The 12,987-nt window shown below is 42.3% G+C and overlaps 1 protein-coding gene across 5 annotated transcripts in view; it reads right to left on the reverse strand.

The window, feature by feature from the left end:
• daam2 (dishevelled associated activator of morphogenesis 2) overlaps positions 1-12,987 on the reverse strand; it is a 115,589-nt gene that overhangs the window by 88,727 nt on the left and 13,875 nt on the right. Inside the window, exon 1 of one of the 5 annotated variants that reach the window (XM_023288202.3) lies at positions 1,292-1,538. The exons of the other annotated variants lie outside the window; for them this stretch is intronic. The gene's annotated coding sequence lies outside the window, so the exon portion shown is untranslated. Of the gene's footprint in view, positions 1-1,291; positions 1,539-12,987 lie in introns of those variants that run through there. 5 annotated transcript variants of the gene reach the window in all.

Raw genomic sequence — 12,987 nt, forward strand, 5'->3', positions numbered from 1 at the left:
CCTCTAGTAAAATGTTCACAAATGCTGACTTATCTGTTTTCCATCAGTAAACCATGTGGCTAGGTAAACCCTAAGTAGGCACCACTAATCAATTTTCCTGGAAATTCGGAGGGTTGGTGCATGGCGTTCATCGCTGTGCTTTCGACACGCAAAGGATTTACAGCTAGGATGAGAGCTTTTTAGCCAGGACAAGCAATGCTTCCACAGGGAGAAGGAGGCTTTACAATTTCTTCAAATGAGGAAGCTGGGAGATTAGAACGGGGTGTTTATGTTGGTCTGAAGTGCTATGGAGTATTGGCTTCCTGCGAGGGAAACGTGAAAGGATAACATATTAAAAAACTCAGTATGAACACACAGGACTGCTAGTTCCATACTAGGTTAAGTTGTTGCTGGGAGGAGATGTATGGAATGTCTGGATGCCAGGCTAGTACTTGCACCAAAGGGCTGACTGTGTGATTGATGAACATGTGTGATCAGCTCTCGTCTGGGAACCAAAATAGGCCTGGACCCATTACATATGACACTGTCTCATCCTCCTTCAGTTTTTGAAATGCCAAACATTTCCCTGAACGTCATGTTAAGTCCGAGACCTCACATGACAACCTCTTCAGTTTAAACCAAATGTGGACATCAATCTCTTCTAGTTCTCTCCTCCAGCAGCAACAATGCTGAACCCCAAATCATCCATGAACCCATGCATTTTCCAGAAAAAATTAAAATCCCACAACTCAAAACTCAAAGAAGCTCAGCTAAAACTGAATCCAAGACCATCACTAATAAGCCACAAAGCCTTGCTTGTACAATGCACCAGTACACATGGGGGTACAGCAGGACGTGCTGTCAGCACCACTGGAGAAAGAGGCCAAACATGAAGACCACGTACATTTCACAACCCCGCTTCTGCTGCTGTTTATGACCTATAAAGCCACTGTAGTGAAAACCGTACTGTAAAATACTGCCCTGCTCTCCAATCACAACAACACAAAATGTGGAAACTTTATCACGAGAGAACAAGTCCTTGTTGCCCACCAGCTCTTTTTTTTTTTGCTTTGCTTTCTCCTGAGCATTCTGGCTTAATGTTTATTTTATTGGCTGCAGCAGTCTGTGTTTTCCTGGCTGGACTGAGCAGCAGGATGCAGAGCACAGACAAAGTAGGTTTACACTTAAACATCTGCAGCCTGTTGTGTGTGAATTCTGCTACCAGAGGAGCAGCGCTATGGTGTAGCTATTACTCACAACAACCGGGAAGGGTTACAAGTATCAGTATCAAGATCAAGTATCTCTAACTTACCCACTTCACACAGGCTGCACTAACAGATGAATTGTCCCCGTGTCACGTCCCTAGCAATGCAAAAAAAAAAAAAAAAAAAAAGCCTCTCCACAAAGCAAGATTAGACGAGATATTTAGAGCATTCCTGCATCCTCTGGTTTCAGAAACCTCTTTCTCATGTTCAAAATGTGAACTTCATGGCCAAATTCCATGCCTTTGCTGGGTTTGAGCGAAGCTGCTGCGTTTTGTCTGCTTCCCCTCTCTGAGCTTCTGAGCTGAGCTCTGGATTTCAGCTGACTGTGCTGGGAGCTGAGCTGTTGACATTGTCCCCGCTCTCTCCCCCTCCCTCCCTCCCTCCCTCTCTGTCTGTCTTTAGATCACTCATCTCCCCTCCCCTGCCCTTCTAAATTCCAGCTCCACCATATGACAGCATCCATGTGGATGTCAGCTAGAAGGTGATGGATTTTCTATGAATATAAATGCATGTATGTACAGTGTGCATGTGTATGTGTGTGTGAAGGCTGTGTGAGGCCAAGGGAAAGAGCAAGATGAAAGGAAATGACCCTTGGTGGCCTGTTCTTCCCACCCCTATCCGCAATCCCAACTCCACCCAATGCATTCCCTCACTGAGAAGACAAAAAAAAGGGTTGTGGATGGAGGGATATCACACACAACGCCCAGAGGAAACTTCTTTTCCTGTTGAGTCGTCTCATCACTAACACATGCGTAGAGCACACACAGCCACGCACAAACCCATGCCAAATATCATTACAAATCACCCCAGTGACACACAGGAACAGGATTTCCCTGAGATCCAATCAGTGGTCATTGAGAAGAAGGTGAGACAGTGTGCTTGATTATACAAAGCTCTGCTGGCTTGTCAAGTTCACACCATTAGCTCAGCCAGAAGTAATGCGTGTGTGTGTGTGTGTGTGTGTGTGTGTGTGTGTGTGTGTGTGTGTGTGTGTGTGTGTGTGTGTGTGTGTGTGTGTGTGTGTGTGTGTGTGTGTGAGAAGTGGAGTCCAAGTATGTCGCTGTGATAATATGAGGGGTCAGTGAGTTCAGACATCAGTGGCAAGATAAGCAATACTCCCCCCTGCACCAGTCAGGCCATCATTCCTTACCTCCCCTCCCCTCCACCAGGAACAAGAGAGACAGAAGATCTGAATTCTTAAACTATCAACCACCCTCATTGGCCATGTCTGGTTGGCAAACATGTCCATCTTAACCTTAATCACTGACAGCCTCCTGATCAAAACTGACTAATCAATACCACCGCCCCATGCTCTGAAGACAAGGGTCACATGTGAATTGATTTCATCTTTTGTCATCTTATCTTTCTCTCGACTGCTGTCAGCTACACAGGCTCTCATGTCTTCTCTAGAATACTGACTTCAGCCTTGCATATGTAACAGGAATATATTATAGAAAAACAAAGCTGCTGACCAAATTGTGAAGGGCAAAATCAAAAATGTCTTGGGGATCAGGAGAAAAGCTATTGCAGTGTTTTTTTCTTTTTTAAAGACTGCTCCATTATCATCTCATTTTGTAATAGTGGACCTTCAATTTTCTGCTTTCAAAGTCAGGAGACTTTCATCCAGTCAAGTCCTGCCTCAGACCATTCTCACAGTATTCTTTTTTGACTTTTTTTGTCTTTGTTCAGTGTTTGATTAAGTTTAAGTATCAACACATGATAAAAAAAAAAACAAAAAACTCCATGTTCTATGTTTCTATGGCAGGGGATGGGACCAGTAAAATCACAGCATAATAACCTAAAAATAACCACAACTCCAAATTTTCCCTTTGTCCAAAAAAGTACAATCCTGAAATTGTTCACGTGTAGGAATTATCTTTTTGCAAAAAATCACGAACAACCAGAAAATTCTTAAGAAAAATAAGTTCAATTTCAACAACATTCAGCCTCAGTTTATCATTTACACAACTTCCAGATCACAGAGTGTCTACAAAGGAACACAACATTTAGTCATCTGGAACTGAATGATATAGTATTTTACTTTCTGATCAAATGACAAAAGTCGGACAAAAAAGACAAAAAACAACAAAAACAAGACAAAATATTACAAAACACAGACACAAAGCAGGAAAAAAATGGACAAACAACACAAGTGAGACAAAAAAGAGACACAAAATGACAAAAACAACAAATAAAGCAAACCACAAAATGACACAAATAAGACAAAAAACACAAACAAGACAAAAAGGAAACACCTAACGACAAAAATATAAGAAACGACAAAAGTCAGACAAAAAACATAACAAAAAGAAGACCAAATATGACTAAAACGAGGTACAAAACAACAACAAAAACTATGAGAAATACAGGATTTTACTTCATGATCAAAACAACTTGTCATGGTCTAGAAATTATTTTAAATTTATAGTTTTACAATTTGCAGTTAATGTCTTCTCTGTCATTTTTACACTTTACAATGTCGTCCCACAGGCCGGATTGGACCCTCTGGCGGGCTGCTTTCGGTCCGCGGGCCGCATGTTTGACACCCCTGCTCTAGCGTAACGACTCCTTGGAGAGTTTAGATACACTTGTTCACATGACTGCATGACGTCACAGATATCGTGGTTATTTTCTGTTTATCAGTGATTGCAATGGAAGATAATGTGCCTACTGAGCTTCCTGGAACGTAAAGGAAGTTTCTCCTGACTCATATGTACAGGAATGATGTGCAACGATAACAGTTCTTTAATGGACTCCTAATGTCCAGATCTGGTGTTCTGATTGCTTGACGTGGGGCCAAGCTGACATATTTAGCCCCTATGACACTGCACTGTAAATATGTTCTGGGCAATCATCAGAGTAAAAAATAAATACATTTCCAAATTACCCTTGGTATCTTCTACGCATCAGGTCTGTAAAACTGCCAGTGCACTTGGGAAAAAAAGAAAAATCTGTGTCGCAAAGCTTATAAAGCAGGACCCAAATGCCAAAACCACCATCCATTCTTGGTGAAATTAGCATTTACACTCTCACAGGAATAAACTGGAGCCAGTGCTATGCCACAGAGCAGAGGAAGGGGGAGTCTTTATACCGTTTGTCATCTTTCTCTAGGGACAGAAGACAGATGACACCAAGTTAGTGGTGGTAATGCCTGGGTGCATTCCTGAGCGAGCCCTGGGGACGCATCCATTAAACCAACTCTGAGACAGAGCCAGCTTATCTACATGATCCCTCTTGCTTTTTTCTTACACTGCAGCATCACTTCTACTTTCTCTCTAGGGTAACTTCTCCATCCCCAAAACAAGAGAAGAAACCCTGAGGGATCCCTGAGGAACCGGCTGCCGTCCAGCTGAGTGCGTTTCAGCTGCTCCTGTATCGTCCATCACAGCCTGGTAATTGACACAAATGGAGTGGGCTTGGCATGCTGTGATAAACACAATGCCCCCCTAAAAAAAAGGGTGGAAAAGAATCCACCAAAACCATGAGTCCATCTGCTCTCCTTTCCTTTTCTGAGGGTTTATGTTTGTTTTGACTTGTCTTAGATGGCACGCATTTTGCAGAAAGTACGAAAATAAGAGGTTAGACGCTCATCTGCAACTCCACATTGTCACTTAGCATTCCAAGGAGGTGACCGCAGATCGTGGCTTCGACAGACTTGGCTTCGGTAACCTCGCTTTGCCCCCTGGGTAATTCCTTTAAACGCAAGCGAGGTTGGTGTTTACCCACAGTGAAAGGCAAATGTCATGACTGATAAACTAGCTGCAGCGGATGTCAAGCGAGAGGTCGGATGTTTTCCTCTGCAGAGATCTTCGTGCCTTGAAATGACATGTAGCTCCAGACAACCTGCCACTCACTTGTCAATCAGCTGGATGCAGCTTGAGCTGCTGTCTGAACCCTCCTGCATCCACTAAGAAGGTGGATGAAGGACTCCACTGAGCACTCCATGCAGGAATATCTCATAAACAGAAATCAGAACCATACTGCAGCAACAATCACCATCTGGCTAACAAGTGCTAAATTTAGCCAGAGGCAGCAGTAAAATGGGAGCTTGGCATTTGGTGGGATGCTGGACAAAAGGTAAACGGAATATTGGGCAAACAGAAGTGGGTCACCCAAGGTGGTCTCATAAACCACACCTTCTCCTTCAGACTCGTCGTGTGCAGGAGCAGTCAAAGCTGAAAACAGCTGGAGGAGAGGCTGTAAAGGAGAGTTTAATCGTGCACATATTGGCATCTGAAGGAGTCTTTCCAGAGCTGTCATAGAAGAGAAGTGGCGAGAGTCCTCCTCTCAACCAGCAGCTGCCAGAGCTAACATGGCAAACAGTCATGTTTTACTACGCGTTGTTCCTTAATGTATTATTTAGGGTTTCTTTTGACCAGGCAGCTTTCATTGAAGTTTGTTTTGTTTAAATGAGGAATTCCTTGTGACAGCACTTTGCACACAACCTTTTCTTTCACGCCCGTGCAGAGATAAATTGCCACTGAGAAAAATACCGCCGCTGCACAAAGCTTGAACTCTTGACAGCATAAATATGAGGGCACATTTTATATGTGGTCTAATTGTATGTAAGCTATAAATCATGATAGCAGGGAACACTATACCATCCATCTTTCAAAAGCCGCTGCATAAAAGTAGCCTAATCACAGTAAAGCACCAAACCATAAATCTAACTGTAGTCACTATTCTCCAGTGGTGACATTCTTTCCTGCTCTTAACACACCTCCTGTATAAACTCTTCTACCTCTACGATAAACATTCACCTTAACTCTTTCCTCTCTTCCATGACAAATGTGACACTGCATGTGCTTTTACCAACCTCAGCTTCGGGTAAACAGGTTTTTCAATAGGATTACCAAGCATTTGCACTGACTGCTTTTTTCTGTGTTTTGCAAAAACTACTGGGCATCTGACTGGTGCTTTTGTGTCGGAGGCAGACTGGGCAGGGTGAGAGGTCACCCAGCAGCCTGCTCCCACAGTACCTCCAGTGTCTGCCTGGATATGTGCCAGCTAAAGGCCGTCATGTTGGACAATGATCCAGCTTTCCACCGACTGACTCATGACAGCTTCATCATGCTAACCAGTGATGTAACCCCTTGATCTCTGAATATGGAGGCCACCACTGTCTGACTGCAACTATTTTTATAATAACTTAATCTCACAGTGCAATTATTTTATAATATTGTGATGAACTATTTTGCTACAACTGCTCCAGGTTTTAGAAATATGAGATTCAAAGTACAAAGTCCTCCTCATGAGAACCATACTTGTGTTACAATACTTCACTTCTCGTAGCTCTGTTTGAGCCACAGTGAATCCAGGTGTGTGAATTGTAAAAGGGAGAACTGAGGCCGACAGAGAATACTAATGGCAAAAAAGACTTATGGTAAAAGTGAAAAGAAAGCACTTGCTCTTTTTCCAGATGCTCCCATTCAAATGCAAGGTTAATATATTCCAGTTGCTTTCATATTGGCAACATGGGGACTTTTCTCCACCAAGCTCAAACTTCAGCTGCATGACTGACATTACAATTTATCACCATTTCTTATCCTGCCATTTAAAAAAAGGTACCAATATTCTTTGAACAGACTTTTCAGAATGCGTTCCTTCTTTGCTGACCACAGACTGAACCAGAGTCCACCTGAGCTATTCCAGGTGCAATAATGTCCCTTCTTAGAATCCATTCAAAACCACATAAATCAAGACTTTCACCTCCCTCAAAGGCATTGCACAGGTCCATGTATGGTGGAGCATGTCTGAGGAAGGCAGTTAAAATGTTTCGTCCAGTTCTGGAGTCACAGGAGGTGCCCCCAGTCCATACGACACCACACACACGGTCATGACTGTCACGGGATCTCCAGGAAAACATCTGGGAGTCATCTGTTCTGCTAGCGGAGGCCCCCTGTGAACAGGTGTGTGTCTGCATCTCTGGCCTGATGCCCTTTTTCCTGACTCTTGACCTCTGGTTGTGGGTGGAGAGCTCTTTGAACACAGACTGCTGTCTGGACAGCCAAGGTCACGCTACCTCACACTCAGGACTCAGTGATGTGGACACACTAGTGCTTCACCACTGTAGAATTGCAGGTTCGAGCTTCAAAGAAACTGAAACTCCACATTTTAATTAGCCAGGACTCTGCTGTGCTCCGGCAGTCGTGATGCTTGTGCTATAATGTGCAGAAATAATCAAAAGAAAACAAACACAGTTGTAATTATGCATTTGCATAATGCTGTGAAAGCAACAACTGACCAAACTTTTGAAGCCAATGTCACAAAAAAAAGTTCTATCGTCTCTCAAAAGATTTTATCACAAACCAGAGGAAGTGGATTGCCTAAAAATAGCCCACCACTTTTGCTCTCAAACCCTTTGGTCTGGGCTGACCATAATGGGTCCAACAAACACAGCTAGACCCACAGTTTACTCTGAGCTACACTGCTGAGAAGAAATGACACACGGCCATCTTTTAAACCTTCTGTTAATGCCTCTGTGTCACTTTCTTGGCATTTTTAATGCTTGGAATGATGACCTAGCTGGGTGTTGCAGTGAAACTATCTTCTGAGTTCTCCAGGGATGTCAGAATAATAACAAACACTTCCTGTTTATCTCTACAGTCGGCTAGAACAGTCTGTTCTGCGCCACTGTTCATTCTAACACAAATACACTACTTAGCACATCTTAATGCGGTAAAAATAAAAACTCATAATCAGCAGCAAATTTAAGAATGAAATGGCCCACTGAATCTCAGAAAACAGAACATCTGAAGCCACATTTATAGACTGATGAGGTAAAAACTAAAGATTATGCAGGATATTTACAGGATGTACCGCACAGCCATGAAACATATCTGAGCAGAACACTTAACACACCAAATAGCAGTCGACCTTTCACCCTGCAGCACCACTCAAACACGTGCCTCATGTTCCATCCAGGCAAACCGTCCGTCTGTCTGTCCAGCTGCCTCTTATATGGTGGGAAGGGTCAAACATGTTGTTACATTGATTTACTATCCACCCAAATTAAGTAACCTTTTGCAACATCCTGTTCCCCTGCTGAGAAGGGGTTCCCTAAAAGAGATCCTGCAGTGCGTCGTCACATGGATGCTACTGCTGTCCGCTGGGTCAACATCCTTCAGCTGCAACATACTGAGAGTAAGGATGCTTGAGATGCATAGTTTCGGGGCAGGGTCAGGGCCATCCCGGAGCTTTAGCTGATAAGCAGCTCTGTCTGCAGGAAGCCATCAGGCATAAACGTACACAAACCAACTGAGTGGAGATTACACCCAAGCTAAACTGATAAGAACCCAACCATCATTTGTCACTCCATTCTTTCTCAGCTATGTCACAAAGAGATCTGCAATCTGGCTGCAATCTTCACATGTGCCACTGCACTGGACCTTCTGACTGTTTAGAATGCCTTCAGATAGCACAAGTAGGGTGGACCATAATAGCAGTAGTTTTGGTCATTTGTTTGCTGAACACAACTGATAGGGCAAGAAAAATGAACATGCAGAAAATCAAAGAGGTTTTAAACAAGTCTCCAAGTTACTCAGGTGTGTTAAAACGACACCACAGTGGTCTGCACTGTTAAAACCCAAACTGTCGTCACAGTTTAGCTGTGCAAAATTACCTACTGACAGTACTGGGAGAACTCATATTTACATTTACTTTCCATTAAATGAGCACATATTTGATGCAATTTTACTGAAATCAATGGCCAAATGTAAGAGAATAAGTCCAAGATACAGTAAATCATCAAGTCCACTCACAACAAAGACAAGGTGAATACATTAAACTCATCTTAAAGATCCTATGCTGAATGTAGGATTTTAATTCTTACTTACCCTTCATAGCCTTCATCCAGAATGTATAGTAGAAAAGACTTCCCTTTACCAGCTAGTGGGTAAACAGAGATCCTCAAGCAGGAACCTGAAGACTCTTCCTACCTCACACTTAAGGACTAAGGTTCCTCAGCTGTTGACAAACTCCAGCATCTTCCTCTATATCAAAAAAGACCTATTTTTATCCCAAATGTTTATTTTTTTTCTTTACAAATCTGCTCCTAATTTTTATGTGTATTTTTGTTCACAGCTGATGATTTGCATCAAATTTTACTACTTCACCAAGGAACGTGGCGGAGTTATGTATATAAAACCATTCATTCATTCATTCATTCATGTGACAATCGGCATTGCTTTGGTTGTCTGTCTGACTGTCTGTCTGACTGTCTGACTGTCTGACTGACTGACTGACTGTCTGTCAGCAACATTACTCAAAAATGGATTTGGATGAAATTTTCAGGGAAGGTCAGAAATGACACAAGGATCAACTGATTAGATTCTGGCAGTGATGCAGCTTATAGTCTGGATCCATGGATCTGTTAAAGATTTCTGAATCATTGCCAGATAGCGGCACAGCATCACTGTAACTATGACAACAAGTGAACACTACATCAGCTGCCTGCTGATGATCACATGATTGTGATCCTACTACAAATCCACTGCTGAGGACTTATCAGGACTTATCCATCAGAAATGATACAAGGAACAACTGATTAAATTGTGGGGGTGTTTCTGAGTCCCATCAATTCCCGCCACCCGCTACATATTTGGATCACATGATTTGGTATCTGTACATAACATACACATGCAGAACACATGCCTGTGCTCAGCGCAAGGTTGTTTTGTTTGTGGGTACATCTATATTAAATGGCTACATTCTATGTTGCTGTGATAAACAAATGCTGCATTTATATATTAAAAAAAAAAAGCTGCATTTCTGACAATGCCACGAGGGAATGAACAGCCTTGGAGGAGGACTGCCTTCTCTAAATGCTTTTCTTGTTATTGCTATTCTTGTCCTTTAATTTTAACATGAACTGAAATTTCAGCAGGCTACAAGGATTTTTTACAGGCTGTGCAAGTGTGCTGATGAACAAGGGATTTAGTGAGTGGGCTGGTGTGAATGAGAGCACACATATGTATCTCCTCACTGCTGTGTGTGCAAGAGAGACAATGTAAATACATATCGGACAGCACCATGCTGTGTAGAGGGGGGCTGAGAGAGCAGAGGTGGAGGGGGTTGTTGCTGAGGAGGTCCATTGTGTGCCGATTACCCGCAAGAGGGGTAAATGATGGTGTTGATTAAAGCCAGCTGAGCCCAGAGCAGGCTCCTGGAGCGGCAGACACACGACTACCACCACGTGCCCCTGAAATCCATCTGGCTTCTCAGTGACACATGGACAGGCCAGCGCTGCATGCTTGTTCATTTTCTGCTGCTAAAAGTGTACACAAACACACACCCAAACACCCACAACGCTTGTGAAATCAAGCTAACAAACAAGACTCTCCCTTCTAAGAATGCAGGCTGAGTGAGGCAATGATAGCGCTCATCATCTGACCACTCTGGTATGAACAACACGAGTGTGTATTGACCAACTGATGAGGACTTTCCATTGATTCAATTCATTCCTCTTTTTTAAAAAAAATCTTTAACTGACTCTGGTTGCTGCTTAAAAAGTTCAACCACACTCAGACAGACAGGCAGCATATGTTGTCCTTTTAACCCTCCTGTTGTCCTCATTTACGGGCACCAAAAAAATATTGTTTCCTTGTCTGAAAAAAAAAATATCCAAAAATTCTGCAAAAAAAATTCCACAAATTTCTGAAAATTTGCAAAACCTTCAGGAAGAAAATTCCAATAATTCCTTAAAAGTTTACCTTAAAAGTTTTATTTTAAAAAATCCCCCAAATTTGGCAAGAAAGTTCTTGTAAATATTCTCAAACAATGAGTAAAAATCTTCCAAAAAAATCCTAAAAATATCTAAAGTGATTACATATATATCAGTAAAACCTCTAATATTTTCTTTCTTTCACAAGATCAACCAAAATCCAGCAAATTTCACTGGATTTTGGTTGATTTTTTTTGAATGTTCTTAAGAACCATTTTTCACATTTCTTTTTTCCACCAAAAAATGTTCAGAGATTTCCCAAAAATGTTGAAAATGTGGACATCAGAAGTTTCAATGTGAAAATATATATATTTTTCCACATTTTCAAACTTTAAACCGAGTCAATTTTGACCCGCAGGACGACACGAGGGTTAATCATTTGAATAGAGGCAGTCCATCAGCACAGCAGGGGTGCCATAACAAGCAACTTCAGTGAGAAAGTTCAAATGCAATTGACTATTCATTATACTACTGGTCAAAAGTTTTAGAACACCCCAAGTTTTCAAGTTTTTTATTGGAAATTATTCATGTTAAGCTACAACTGGTCATTTTTTGTGTGAAACTTGGCAGGACAAGAGCTCTTATGTTTCATTCTTCAGGCAGCTCCTTTTATCAGTTTTTGTGTGAATGTCTTCATGCAAAACCACAAATGTCTTCAAGGAAAAACCTTAGCAAAATGTGCAGGAGGTTCCCATTCGAACAAGAACTGAATATTGCTGAACTTTATGATAGGAGGGTTTTTGCCACACATACACTCGCAGCTGATCAGAACACCTGTAAACACTTCAAATGACACTTGGTACGAACTAGTTCTTACATATTCCATACCATATGGCTTCAAAGAGCCTTAAGGAGTGCCAAAAAATCCAAAGGTTTTAGCAGGTGGACTCATAAATACGACATCTTCTAAACTGAACGAGCAGTGCTTCCTCAGGGACATTCTAACTCCAGCCATGTGTAGCATCCAGCATCATTGAACTCGTAACTACAGGGATCCTTCAGCCACTACAGCCTATTTATTTAAATGCAGTTCAGATGTTTCCTTACACATGCTTTAAAAATGAATGAATAGTGTTGCAGAAATATGAGTGCAGGTTCTAAGCGAATGAAAGTGGTCACACAATGAGCGGTTATCCTGTTCGCTGGCCTCCACAGGATCAAAACCTGCCCTGAAAAAACCCTGACCCCCGTAGCACAGATCTGGGTTAATCACATCTGCACCGGCGGCGTACAATCAACACACATTGTTCCGATTACAAGCTATTTAAGTTAAATGGTCAGGTCGGGCCTTGAATTGTTGTCCCATTGCACGCTGCAACAAAAATTGGGTCAGGATTTTTCCCCCTGCAGCTTTTCCTCTCCCTGCATGTTAGTTTCCTTCATAGAACAATAAGTCTGACTTTTCTACTTTCCTCCCACGGCAGCAGAGAAGCGGCATTATTACGAGCACAACGGTCGCTGTGGTGCACAGACAACTGGTTTGCCCTCTGAGATGCAGGCTGTGATACGAGACAGAACTCAGCGACCTTTTCAACGCAGTCCAGAGCAGGCATTTCAGTCATCATGAGCACTGATTGCTGAGAATGAGATGAAAGGGAGAAGGCAGCAGATCGATGGGAGGAAAGGGAAAAGGACTCAACAGCAGCTCCATACTCCTCACCTGTCAACAGCCTGCAGTTTGAGTGGCACTGCTGGGGAGCTGAGATGGCTTACTAACTTTGGCCTGGTCTTTTAGTTTTACCGGAAACACGGGTGAAAAAAGGAAGCCAAGCTGGAGAGGTGTCTGCAACTGTCGAATACCATGGCTAAAAATACACTACAGTAAAAGTACGGACAACTGATATGCCATTTGATTTTTCTTTTTTTTTTTTTTTTTTTAATTAAAAAAAGAAGAGAAGTCTGGGAAATGTAATGCACAGCCCTGGCCAGTAGCCAAACACATCAGACAGATTTATGACCAGTGTCTGTTGTAATACTTTGTCAACTACGGTCTAACTCAGTGTGTGTGTGCAAATGCATGTG

This window comes from Amphiprion ocellaris, chromosome 20, assembly GCF_022539595.1.
Source record: "Amphiprion ocellaris isolate individual 3 ecotype Okinawa chromosome 20, ASM2253959v1, whole genome shotgun sequence".
In the NCBI taxonomy this organism is placed as follows: domain Eukaryota; kingdom Metazoa; phylum Chordata; class Actinopteri; family Pomacentridae; genus Amphiprion; species Amphiprion ocellaris.